Here is a 12,814-nt window from a genome sequence, read left to right on the forward strand (position 1 = left end):
TTCTCCATGGTCTCCAGTGTGTAGCAGCCACCAAGAAATCCCAATATACACTCAATTCTAAGCCTTGGCTGAGGTTGTTGATAAAGTGTTGTGTTCTGTGTGGTAAAGGCCACTGATGTTGGCTGTAGCCAAACTAATCATAAATATAGACCAGACCAAATTCTGGAGATGGAAGGTGGTGATGATGATGCAGTTATGTAAATAAACATAATGCCACTGAACTTGACTTGACACGTAAAGTGGTCAAATTGGTAAATTTTATGTTATGTATATTTTGCCACAATAAAATTTATGTATATGGAACACATCACTCAGAAGCACTGGGAGACAAGGGCCATGCGTGTGTGCATGCATGTGTGTGTGTGTGTGTGTGTGTGTAGATGCCGCCTGGCTTAGCTGAAAAAAATGAAATTCTCTCAGCCAAGAATGAGAGAAGGGCAGAAGTCTCTGAGACATGTTTGCCCATTGTTGGGTGGTCTAAAGGGGCAGCAAACTTTTTTAAGAATAGATATGAATCCTGTCTTAGGAGACCATATTGGTTAAATGCTGTCCTAGAGCTGCAAAGACAAAAGCAGACAGGCATCATCCTGAAGATGCAAATAGATGCTAAATACATTGATTTGTTCATCAAATATGTACTGCACTCTTGCTACCATATTTCATCAGATCTCAGACAATATGAATTATTAAGCCAGTTATGAAGTATGTGTTTATTATATGACGTTCTGGTTTTTTTTTTGTTTTGTTTTGTTTTTTTTGTATATTCTGAAATACCCAACTGTTTAAAAGCTCTAATACCATTGCAAATACTTTGAGTCCGGGTATGATATAAATTTACTTCATTCACGTAAAACCCAAATAGGAAAGGAGCATATCAGATCACAAACAACCACAGGAAAGAAACAGAAGCTCTAGTTACAGAATGGAGAATAATTGAGGGGCAGGAGAGAAAGAGAAGTTATCGACTATGCCTAATAATTTTCCTAGAAAATACCTTTTTTTTTTTTTTAATGTCAAGTGTTTTTCACACATTCAAGGAAAAACTGGATGGCTGAAAAATCCTAAGGTCCTACAGAAAATCTAGAAATGCCATCTTATGACTCAAAGCCCAGGCCTCCTGAAGTTAAAACAAGTGGCTATGCAGAACTCTTTAGAGCTAAAAATGTGCTATGGGTCACATGATACCCATAGCAATGGGCCCCAGCATATCAAAGTTGCTCAGGTTTATATCTGCAAACCCAAATGATCATCACTGATGATCTAATAATGGTCTACGCGGCCTTGGTGTCACACAGACTGCTGACAAAGCCAGATTTAATTACACACTCACTGGGGCTTTAGATAAGTTACTTAAAATTCACTCTCTTGACTCAGTTCCCTGACCTGTCATCTGGAGTCAGTCACAACCTCCTAGGATTGCCGGGAAGGTTGAACAAGATGGTACATATGCAGCATCTTTCACGTGGTGCCAGGTATATATTAAGTGCCCAATAAATGTTAAGTGCCGGTATTATTAATATGCTGAGAGATTTGTTTCTTTTTTTTTTTTTTTAAAGATTTTATTTATTTATTCATGACAGACACAGAGAGAGAGAGAGGCAGAGACATAGGCAGAGGGAGAAGCAGGCTCCATGCACCGGGAGCCCGACGTGGGATTCGATCCCGGGTCTCCAGGATCGTGCCCTGGGTCAAAGGCAGGCGCTAAACCGCTGCGCCACCCAGGGATCCCAGAGATTTGTTTCTTATCATTGGTATGGGTGAAGGCAGACTAAACGAGGAGTCAGCCCTGGCTCTGACCCTAAAATAGCTAGGTGGCCCCAGGTCAGTAATCCTCATCTGTGTGCCTTGATTTCTTTAACTGTCCAACTAGAAACTCTCCCAAGTCGATTCCTCTTATGGATTTGTTGTCTCTCCCATATCTTTCGTGTGACCCCCGCCTCTCCCTGTTCCCCCAACTCCTCCCTCCTGTCCCCATGTCAGACCTGCTTTACTCTGCAAGCACTGGGGCAGCTGATTTCCTTCTCTCATGGGGACAACCACCCTCTTCTACTAATTATTCACTCTGTTGCCACTTTTTCCTTCTTCCAAGCCTCATTCCACATGGCTTCCAGGATTTGTGTTCTATAACCCAGCTCTGACGACAACTTCCTGAAGCTTACAGAGCTCTCTTCCCAGGATGGCCTCGCTCCACTTGGATTGCCATCCTTCTTCTTCTCCAACAAGGATCTGCTTTGAATGCTATATCTTCTTTCAAGTGTCTCCAATTTCTCTGGGACAAAGCTAGATTCTCCCTCCTTTGTGCTCCTGCTGCCCTATATACACACTCTTTTAGAAGTCTTTACTATAGTGACCTTTTAAATTTTTATTTGTTGAGAGAGAGTGCATGGAGAGGGCCAGAGGGAGAGAGAGAATGTTAAGCAGGCTTCCTCCTAATATGGGGCTCGATCTCACCACCCTGAGGTCACGACCTGAGCCGAAACCAAGAGTCAGATGCTTAGCCCACTGAGGCACCCCTAGTAATGATTCTTCGTAGTGAAACAAGACAAAACAAGCAATGCAGAGCTAAGTATTTTATTTACAAGAACTGGAATGTAATAGGTATTTGATAAGCATCAAAGAATTTTAGGAAATGCTGTTAAGTGACACGATCCAAGACACGTCCAATTATTTTAGTTTCAAATCCATTACTCTTCCGTGTAACCAGGAATAATGGAGGGGAACTGTGTGAGCAAAATATTTGTGGAAAGGTAGAAACTGGAGGTCCCTGAGATCCCCTTGAATTGGAGGTCTGTTGAACTGGAGGTCTGTTAAGCTGGGGCTATAACAGATATGCAGCAGAGAGCATGCAATCTCCAGATGACCAGTGCAGTTCAGCGATGACATGATGATCACTTCAACAGGCACAGCGCTGGTAATGGAAACGGGGAGTACATATAGCTGAGAAAAAGGCAAAAAGACAGTATATTGCCATGAAGTGATTGCATGTGAGATGTGAGAGGTGTCCATCCAGGTGACTCTTGAGGGGACAGTGGTACCGGTGACTGAGATCGAGACCTTAGGAGAAGGGCCAGGGAAGGTCAGGGTGATATCCCAGAGGTAGGTGACATATCACAACTCAAGGTATTCTTTACCTTCTTCTCCACCCCATGTCTGAGCAGAGAATGGGTATTAGTGGGATGAGTGTGAATCCTTGATGGGGATCCATGGACGTGCCAGTTGGAATACCCAGTCTGCTGCATGGACGTCCACCTTTCCTCCTTGAACTCTGGACGTTGCAATAGTGCTGAGATCTAGAGGTCTTGGCTTAACTTAAGGTTGCCCACTCGTGAGCTGTGTGACTGCGCTCCACACATCAGTATCCTCATTGGTAAATTGCCAAAAAAAAAAGATGATTATCTTAATGGTTATCGTGGCCATCAGAGTGCTAATGTGCTTGAAAACATCTTACGACTTATAAACAACTGTTAATATGTCATCCTAACCTTCCCTGCTCATCTCCAAAGCAGTTACACAGTGACAACAAAGAATGGAATCTTGTGGTTGTGTTTTAGGGATTAAACTAACGGTAGGAACAATTGTTTCCAGAACACTGTGCTTCTCCCCACAAGCATCATTGCTTTTAATTTCTTACAGCTTTTGGGTAGCTGCTGTGATGATGAATGTGCTTTATCTGATCTCAGAAAAACATACCGACAAGACTTTACCAAGTCGCCAGGGGCAGCTTTCAGCGAGACTGTGGAGCCGTTTTGCCATGTTTATGAAATCGTCAGTGTTCTTCATCTTTCTGGGTCCCAACCACCCTCATGGAGGAACATGCTCTCCCTCCAAGGCTGCTTCTCAACTGTGGCTGCACCTTAGAATTAACCAGGGATCTTTAAAAAGTTCTGATGCCTCAGACCAGTTAAGTCAGACTCTGGCAGTGGGACTCAGGTGTCAGCGTTCTGTAATGTTCTCCAGGTGATGCCAACGTGCAAGTGAAAGTTGAGAACCATCGCCCTATCAACCAGGGTAAGTGCCTGAGAACAAAAGGCACAGAATTTCAGGCTAGGCCACAGGCCACCTGAGTGTATAATTCTGGCTGGACGATATGACACTACTATTTGTTGCCCTTCACAAAAATGACTGGTTTCAGACACAATCCACCCAGAATCTGGTGGGGATGTGAGGGCCAAAGCAGCCATGGTCTGTGCTTCTATATCTGACTGTAGATGTACAGTTAGGTCTTCGAGGCTATAAGTCATGACAGAGGCCGCGTTTATGAGCGGAACCAACAGTTCTCGTGGTTCCCACTCTGCCTGTGTCACCAGCTATCCAAAGAGGCACTGTCAACTCCAATGGAAGTCCCTCCCCAGCCCAGGCAATCCGAATTCCTGTGGCTTACAAGGCCTGTCACAGTCCAGTGCTAACCCACCATTCTAATTGAGCCTCCGGTTCTCCTCCACACATACCTTGTATTCCAGCTACATCAGACTCAACACTACAGCCCTACACAGACCCACACACTGCAGATGCTGCTGGTTCTATCTCCAGGGCTCCTCCCCAGCAAGCCCCTGCTCCTCCTTAGAGAATCCAATCCACCGGAAAGACACCTTCTCTATGAAATGTTTCCCACTCACTCCCCTCCAGTGCTCCTCTATGCAGCAACACCTCTGCTGCCCAGGTAGAAGGGAACAATTCCTTCCTTCTGCCTGTGTCTCTTCCCACTCTTTCCCCAAAGTGAGAGGAGAGTAATCTGGTTCGATTTCAGGACAGTGATTGGTTCATATTCACCAGTAAGCACCAGTGTTTTCCAGCATGTCCAAAGGTCATAGGTCCACGTGTAAATAGCACAATAGAGTCAGCTCACTTGGGTTTGTCTCTTGCTTCTGCCATTTACATGTCATGTGACCTTGGGTGAGTTGTTTATTCCATTAAAGCTCCAGTTTTCTCATTTTTTAGGGAAAACAACATTTCTACCTCATAAAATTGTAGATTAAATCATATCATCCACATATGGTGTAAGTTTCTATTTTGTTGCAAATGTATCATTTCCAATATCATGAATCAAAATTAGGGTTCAGGTTTAGCGAAATAGAGACACATACTTAGCTTTCATGCTAATCAGGTTGCTCCAGCTCTGCTTGGACCAGGGTTGTCTAGCCAGAGTATCAGCCACTGTCCCCACCAAAAGTAAATAGTCCCTTAATTGTCATTTGTTTTTTATTAGCACATTGCTTCTTGTTGGTATAGCTTCATCAAGAATTTTGAAGTAGAGTTAGTAGGACAAGCGTTCCTAGATCTCTGGCCTTGATACTATTTATACAATATGATTTGAGCAAATATTATGTGCTAACTATTGTTCTAGGTACTGGGGTTCAGCTGAGAACAAAAAAATAATACTCTACTCATATTCCTTCCTTGGTTCCTTTACATATCTTACTATAGAGCCCTTTTCATACTAAGTCATAGTTATTTGTTTTTTTATCTACCAAAGCCATGGCATCCCATCAGTGTCAGCTAAGGTTGGGAAAATGGAAGTATCTAGAACCATCAGGGAAGAACTGGCTCTCATCTCTGCTTTCCCTGTCTTTTTTTCTCTGTTTTGTGTTCTGAGTAATTTCTTTAGCCCTATTTTCTAGATTACTAATTCTTGCTCCAGCTTTGTCTTCTCTGCTATTATCTCATCTACTGAGGGTTTATTTCAGTCATTTGTTTTTTTTATTCTAGAAAATGTGTTTGGTTCTTTTCTAGATCCTCCTAGATCCTCTAGATCCTCTTCTTTTCTAGATCCTCCTTTTTTTTTTCTTTTTTTAAGAGAGAGCATATGTGAGTGACCACAGGAGGCAGAGGGAGAAGCAGAGAGAAAAATCTTAAGCAGGCTCTAACTTAGTGCAGAGCCTGCCATGGAGCTCGATCTCCATAAAAGTCAGAAACTTAACTGACTGAGCCACCCAGATGCCCCGTCCTCGTCTTTTTTCACAGTGTTATGTTAATTTCTTGTGCTTTCAATTCCACCTTCTATTTTCTTTAAATATTTTAAATTAATTTCTATATCTTATATCTGATCATTCCACTTCCTGAACATCTTGAGGGGATATGGTCCTCTTACTACTTACTGTTTCTGCTGACTGTGGCTTGCTTATACGATGCTTGCAATTTTGGATAACAAACACAAATGTAATTGGGATTTATCTATGGGAATCCTCTGACTCTTGGATTGGAAGTTTATCCCCCCAGGAAGGACTTTTTTTCCTCCTCTGCTACATGTGTAGGAATATTATAAGCCTGTGGTCACTTTATATCAACTTTTATCTTTGAAATTTCCAGGACTAGGTAGTATAAATGTGAATCCAAACCCATGCACTAATAGATCTATAATCACTAATTTTGAGATGTTTTTACTCACTTAGAACTTTTGCCAAGACAGACACATTTATTTCTCATCTCCCATTATGGGGAAAATGTTTTCTAGCCTACTCTTTCCCCAAGTGTGCCTTTCAGGGCTCCAGGTTTACAAAGCTTTCTCAATCCCATTCCTGACTTTTGCAGAGCTAAGATTTTGTTTTTTGTCCCCACAGAGTCACTGAAAACTTGTTCTTTGGTTGTAAACTTGGCAAATACCTTCTGAACTGAGGATTTCAACTTCTTGTTTTGGACACCCAAGGATTTCTCTGACTTTTTTTTTTCATTCTCACCTTGGCATTTGAGAATACATTTATCTTATTTTATCCAACTTTTCCAAGTATGTTGCAGTGGAAGAGCTTTCATATTGCCACCATCATCTTTGAAAGGTTGAGTCTCCCAGACACAATTCAGATGGACCAACATGACATGTTTCACTGCTCTTCTGTACCTCTGTCACTGCAAGCATGAGCAATGTCACTGTTGCTTGGGGTAAGTGGATACAATACCCAGTTGAGCACAAGAACTTAGCAAAGTACATTTGAAAGTTAGGGCAAGAAAACCATCTAAGAAAAAGCTTTTTGACTAATGGAAGAGAGACTTTCAGGTGTCACTCAAGCCAGGATATATTAATTCCCCAACCAAAGTTGAGAAATCCTTTATCATCTTTATATCCCAGGGGAAGGCATCTTATAAGTAGTGTTTTTCACAGAGGGAGTCATCTGACCAATAGTTTCAGAATTATGTCAAAATTTTGTTTTAAAATGTAGAGTTCTGGGGCACGTAGGTGTCTCAGTCAGTTAAGTGTCTGACTTAGGCTCAGCTCTTGATCCCAGGGTCCTGGGATCGAGCCCCAGTTGGACTTCCTGCTCAGTGGGAAGTCTACTTCTTCTCCCACTGCCCCTACCCCAACTCACACTGTCCCTGTTTTTCTCTCTCTCAAATAAATAAATAAAATATTTTAAAAACAAAATAAAATATAGAGTTCTGAGCTCTACTCTCAGAAATACTGATTCAGGGGTCTAAGGTAGAACCTGGAAATCTATATTTTTAACAAGCACCCCCTGTCCCAGGAACTCTTAAGTATGCTGAAGTGAGAGAGGCCCTAATGCAGAGTGTGCTTGCTTTCTAAAGAGTATGTTGCCATAATTTGAGAGGCTCCACTGATTCATGCTGTAGGAATAGAAAGAACCAAGCGTAGAAAATCAATTTCAGTTCTTGAGATTGAAAGACTCTAAGTCTCTGTTGTATTAAAACCAAAACTTTGAACCATTGCAGAGAGAGACAGACAGACAGACAGCCCTCTGTCATTGTTCACCCCGCCTGATCCAAATACATGCCCATCCAGACTCTCATGATGACAGAACTGTCATTCTGTTAGGCAGAATTAAAAGTACGTAACAAGAGTCTGAGAAATAGACCCAGCACCATAAAAGAAGAACTGCTAGAGCAAAAGCAAAAGCAAGACTGAAACTTCATTCTGGGCCCTCCTGGAGCGACCCTGTCCTCAGTGGAATTCAGGAAAAGCCTAGTCACTAGTGCCAGAATCATACTGGATCTAAAGCCATATGCTATTTGCCATTGTATACAGCATATTTTGTTTAACCATTACTTAACTATGTATGTTAATGTATGTATATGTATGTATATGTATATCTATGTAACTATGTATGTATGTATGTATATCTCCTCCCATTATGTGGGTTTAATCCTTATCCCTAAATTAAGCCTTCATAAAATCCAAGCTAAAAGAATACCTTCTGGAAAGTTTATATAGAGATACCAGAATCACTGTCTGCTGCCCAGAGACTGAAATGGTGCTCAAGTAGGGGTTCCTGGAGCACTAACAATGTAAAAAAAATGTTACATAATATGGAGTGTGGGAGGGGAAGCGAGACCTATAATCAACAGAATTAGGCAGAGGATTAGGTTTATAAGAAATAATTACAATTATAATGGTTTTAAAAGAATGTCATTAAAATGAAGTATTTTAAAGAGTGCCATGCATTTGGAATCATTTGGGGAAAAATGGAGACATGTCAAATGAAGAACTTTGCTGTGATTGTTGCTTTAAGCTCCATTTTTGGTTTACAAATTACTGCCATTTTACAGACAACTAAAGAAACATGATCCTACTGTATTATTCTGTTACCCCATGTATTAACAGTTCCATATGGTTAACATCAGTAAGCTGATTTCTCTAGAAACAATTAAAAGTCTTGCCAGATACACAAGAAGAAACCATGTGAGCATGTTTCCTGCTTGCTGGTGACATTTCATCCCCTCCCCACCACTTTAGTCCTAACAAATTACTCAGCCCACTAGAGCAGGATCCCTCAAAGGCCGGGAAATGACAGCCCTCATCTGAGACATCCTTTCTTACCACAATCCAAATTGGGCCTTCAGGCAAACAATAAAGCAGTTTGTTGTTGTTTTGTTTCTGTGGCACCAAGTGACGTTATTAAGAAATGGAGCCCATGTGAAAACCAGCTGGTGAAGGTCTTAAAATGCAGTACAATGTGTACACCAAGGTAAAGGAATTGACAATAAATCAAAAAAAGGGGGGGGGGCCATTTTGAAATATTGGTCAGGATGGGTTAGATTTTGCTACAGTAACATCCATCCCCAAATCCTAATAAATGGCGATCATAAAGGTTTATTTGTCACTCATGTTCTCAGTTTCGGCGGGGAGGTGGGGAGCAAGTCAACTCATTGTCAAAGTCATCACTCTGAGTTTGAAGCTGACAAAAAAGGAAAGCATAAAATCTAAGACACTTGTGTCCTTGAGAAGGGACTCTGTTTCCTGAGTTGCTGCCCCCATCCCAGTCCTGGGGAGAGGAATAATAGAAACTCCAGGTGGGTTTGGGGGATCAAAGGACAAAGAGGCACCTCTACTTCAGAGCTGGGGAAAGGGCGGGGGGAGAACACAGGGCAAACCTGGGAGAGTTTCCTGGCCTTGAGCCTGGTCTAAAAATAGTAGAGACTTAGCTGTGGGAGGTGCCCAGGTGGACAGGCAGGTAGCCATCTGAGTAGACTCTTGATAGAAGGCTAAGTGCAAAGGAGGGCATATTAGTATTAGTAGATGTCAGGACAGACAGGGAGGATAGCCACCTCCCCTCCCTAAACTCTCATATTTCAGCATTTTGGGAGCCCCCAAACTTAGACACAATTTAGGGATTGGGGAAAGGTCCTCAGTTAATGGAGATTTAGCATCTGCTTCTGGGCAGGAGAGAGATTTGCAATATAGGTTTTAACCTTTCATCAAAATTCCTTCTAAATCTCCACCTCTCCCCTTCCTTAGAGAGGGAGCATTTGAGAAACCTAACGGGTTGTGTCATCCTAAAATAGTGGGTGCTCTGGACAGGAATTCTATTCTTGAGAATTGCAGGTAATGTAAAAAGAATCAGAAACAGAATCACGCCAGGCTCAGCCCCAAACACCCTGCCTTCTCTGGTTCTTTCCACTGTTCTTCTGGCTCTGATTCCCCAGTTGTCTCCAGCACATCCCTTCCCTGACTGCTCCTCATTTGTCTTTCATGAATTTTGCTCCACTCCATCTGTAGGATGCCAGAAAGAATCATAACCATAAAATATCATTTAAGATCACACTCCTCTTGTCTCTTCTATTTGATACAAGGGACAAGGAGACAACACACACAGGTTCCTCCAACTTTTCTTTTTACCCCTCAACCCCAACCCCTTTATTGCCCAAACTGAGACTGGCAAGCCAGACCTTCCTTTGTAAGCAACCCTGACTCCTGGCTCCTCCTGCACATTTGTAAGATTCTAGGGGCTTAGGGAGCCAGAGTGGAATTTTCTGGATTTGGGAGGAAGTTGGACACACAACTCTTGGGGACTCATGTCTATTAGTGTTTAAGTGTGAATGTATGTCCAGAGGTGAGGGACAGAGGGCTCATGAGCTATTAGAAAATAGACAAGAAAAACAAAAGCAAGCCAGATAACTATTCATCTAGAAGTTAATTCCTTATGCCCCTAACCACTCCATCAATATCCTTTTGGTAGAAGGGGAGAACTGTTCTTTTGCAACATAATCAACAAGTACAGTCTGAGTGAGACATTTGATGGTCTTTTGGTCTGGTCCTAACAAATATTTAGATGCTTGTGTGATTATAAACCTGGGACCACAAAGTTAACAGTGGAGAACAAAAACAAAACATAGGTTTGTTGTTGTGTATGTGTACATGTGTGCGTGCACCCATGTGCGTGTCATCCCCACGAACTGAGAAAAACCTAACAGCAATGTCAGCCTCAGGCACAGAGTAACTAGCTCCTAGTTACCTAACTAACTAGCTGCTGTTTCTGTTTCCTGCTGTCGTGGAATTGATTTTCCTTACCTTCTCATCTGCTTTTAACCTGCATGGCTCCTCCACCTTAAGGCAAATCCAAACTTTCCTCTCAGCTATGGTTTTCACTCACTTCTAGTCTCTGTTCTTTTTCACCACATTTTTGGGCATGAAAAACTCTTCCTCACTCCCTCCACTGTCCCTTCCAAAGGGAATCTACTCTGTAGTCAACCAGCTCTGTCTTCTAGAAAAGCTGCTCTGTGGAACCAGAGTCCTGTATTTATTTCCCATGCCTGCTGTACCTAAGTGTCACAACAGGGTGGCTTAAAACCATACCTACTTAGGGTCTCACCATCCTGGAGGCTAGAACTCCAAAGCCAAGGTGTCGGCAAGACCAAGCTTCCTGAAGCCTCTAAGGAAGAATCTTTTCTTGCCCCTCTCAGCTTCTGCCGATGGTAGTCATCCCAATGTCCCTTGGTTTGCAGTGACATCATTTCCTTCTCTGCCTCTGTCATCACCTGGGGTTCTCCCTGCGTGTCTGTGTCTTCACGTGGCATCCTCCTGTCTGCATGTGTCTGTGTCTAAACGGCCCTCTTCTTAGAAGAATATTGGTCATGTTGGATGAGGGCAGACCTTAATGACCTCATTTTACCTTTATGTCTTACGAGATTACATCTGCAAAGACCCTATTTCCTTTTTTATTTATCTGCACTCCCATGTTTATTGTAGCACTGTACACAAGAGACAAGATATGGTAACAACTTAAGTGTCCACTAAAGGGTAAAGAAGATGTGGTATATACACAATGGAGTATCATTCAGTCATGAGGAAAAAGGAAATGCTGTCATTTGCCGTAATACAGAATGCACTTAAGGACATTATGCTGAGATAAGTTAAACACACAGAGACAAATACTACATATTTTTATATGTGGAATCTTAGGAGAAAAACAAAAAACTGAACTCAAGTAGGAGAGTAGAATGATGGTTACCAAAGGCTTGGGTGGGGGGATGTTGTTTAAGGATACATACTTGCAACTAGTAGATAAATAAATCCTGAAGATCCAGTACACAGTACAGATATTACGAGGAACAAAACTATATCATGAACCAAAGACCCTATTTCCAATTCAGGTCACATTCACAGGTAGCAGGAGAACTTCAACATATGTTTTGGCAAACAGAGTTCAACCCTCATTGTCTCCATATCCCCATCTCGGAGTTAAAAGCGGAGCCTCCTTGGGTGACCGAATCAAGACAAGAAGCCAATGCAGGCCCAGGAAGGAAGCTGAGGGCCTTTGATCAGGGAATTCTGGGAAGTATCCTAAGAGTGGTTTAGAAAAGGAGGCATCTAAGGAGCCCTTGGGTGGTACAGTTGGTTAGATATCCAAGATATCTCCTCTTGGTTTTTGGCTCAGGTCGTGACCTAAGATGGTGAGATCGAGCGCCCCCCATGTAGGGCTCCTCACTCAGCACGGAGTCTGCATAGGACTCTCTTCCTCTCCCCCTGCCCACCCCTGCCCACCCACGTCCTTAAAATAAATAAATAAATCTTTAAAAAGAAGAAAAGTCGTCTAAGCTCTGGCTGGGCACATCCTCTTAGCCTGTCGACATTGTACCATGTAAGGATGAATGCAGCAGAAGGAAGGTCTGTAGAAGGACCACCCAAAGTTTGGTCCTGGGAGGGCTGCATTAGCATCACCAGGAACTTCTTGGAAATGTGCACTCCCAGGCCCTACCCAGACCAACTGAATCTGAATCTTTGGAAGTGGACAGTAGGGTAGCAAGTATCTGGGTTTTTTCCACGCTCTCCCATGATTCTTATGCAGGCTAAAGCTTGAGGGCTTTAAAGCTTTCAAACACCCATTGTCTTAAAGCCCGGGTGCCAGGCAAAGCCCATCCTTCCCTTCTAAGCATCTGAGGGCAGTACTAACCTCAATAGCATCCCAGCAGAAGATGTACAGCCGCTGTTGGCCACTCAGGTGATGCGGAGGGGTGTCATTATCTAAAAAGGCAGCCAGACCCTTTGATGCAAAGATCTCTGGAAGCAAAACTGCATTTTCTTTGTTGGGCAAAAATTGCATCTCTGTAGTTCCCACCTCTTGGTTAACATTTCTCTTTGGAACTCCAA

General features: G+C 42.6%; 1 long non-coding RNA gene across 1 annotated transcript in view; it reads left to right on the forward strand.

Moving 5' to 3' along the window:
• The first annotated feature begins 1,329 nt into the window (after positions 1-1,329).
• Positions 1,330-12,814, forward strand: part of LOC125752508 (uncharacterized) — a 28,152-nt gene continuing 16,667 nt past the window's right edge. Inside the window, exons 1-3 of the long non-coding RNA XR_007402192.1 lie at positions 1,330-1,472; positions 3,634-4,008; positions 6,558-6,873. This is a non-coding gene — a long non-coding RNA (uncharacterized LOC125752508). The remainder of the gene's footprint in view (positions 1,473-3,633; positions 4,009-6,557; positions 6,874-12,814) is intronic.

This window comes from Canis lupus, chromosome 15 (genome assembly GCF_003254725.2).
Source record: "Canis lupus dingo isolate Sandy chromosome 15, ASM325472v2, whole genome shotgun sequence".
NCBI classification, from domain to species: Eukaryota; Metazoa; Chordata; class Mammalia; order Carnivora; family Canidae; genus Canis; species Canis lupus.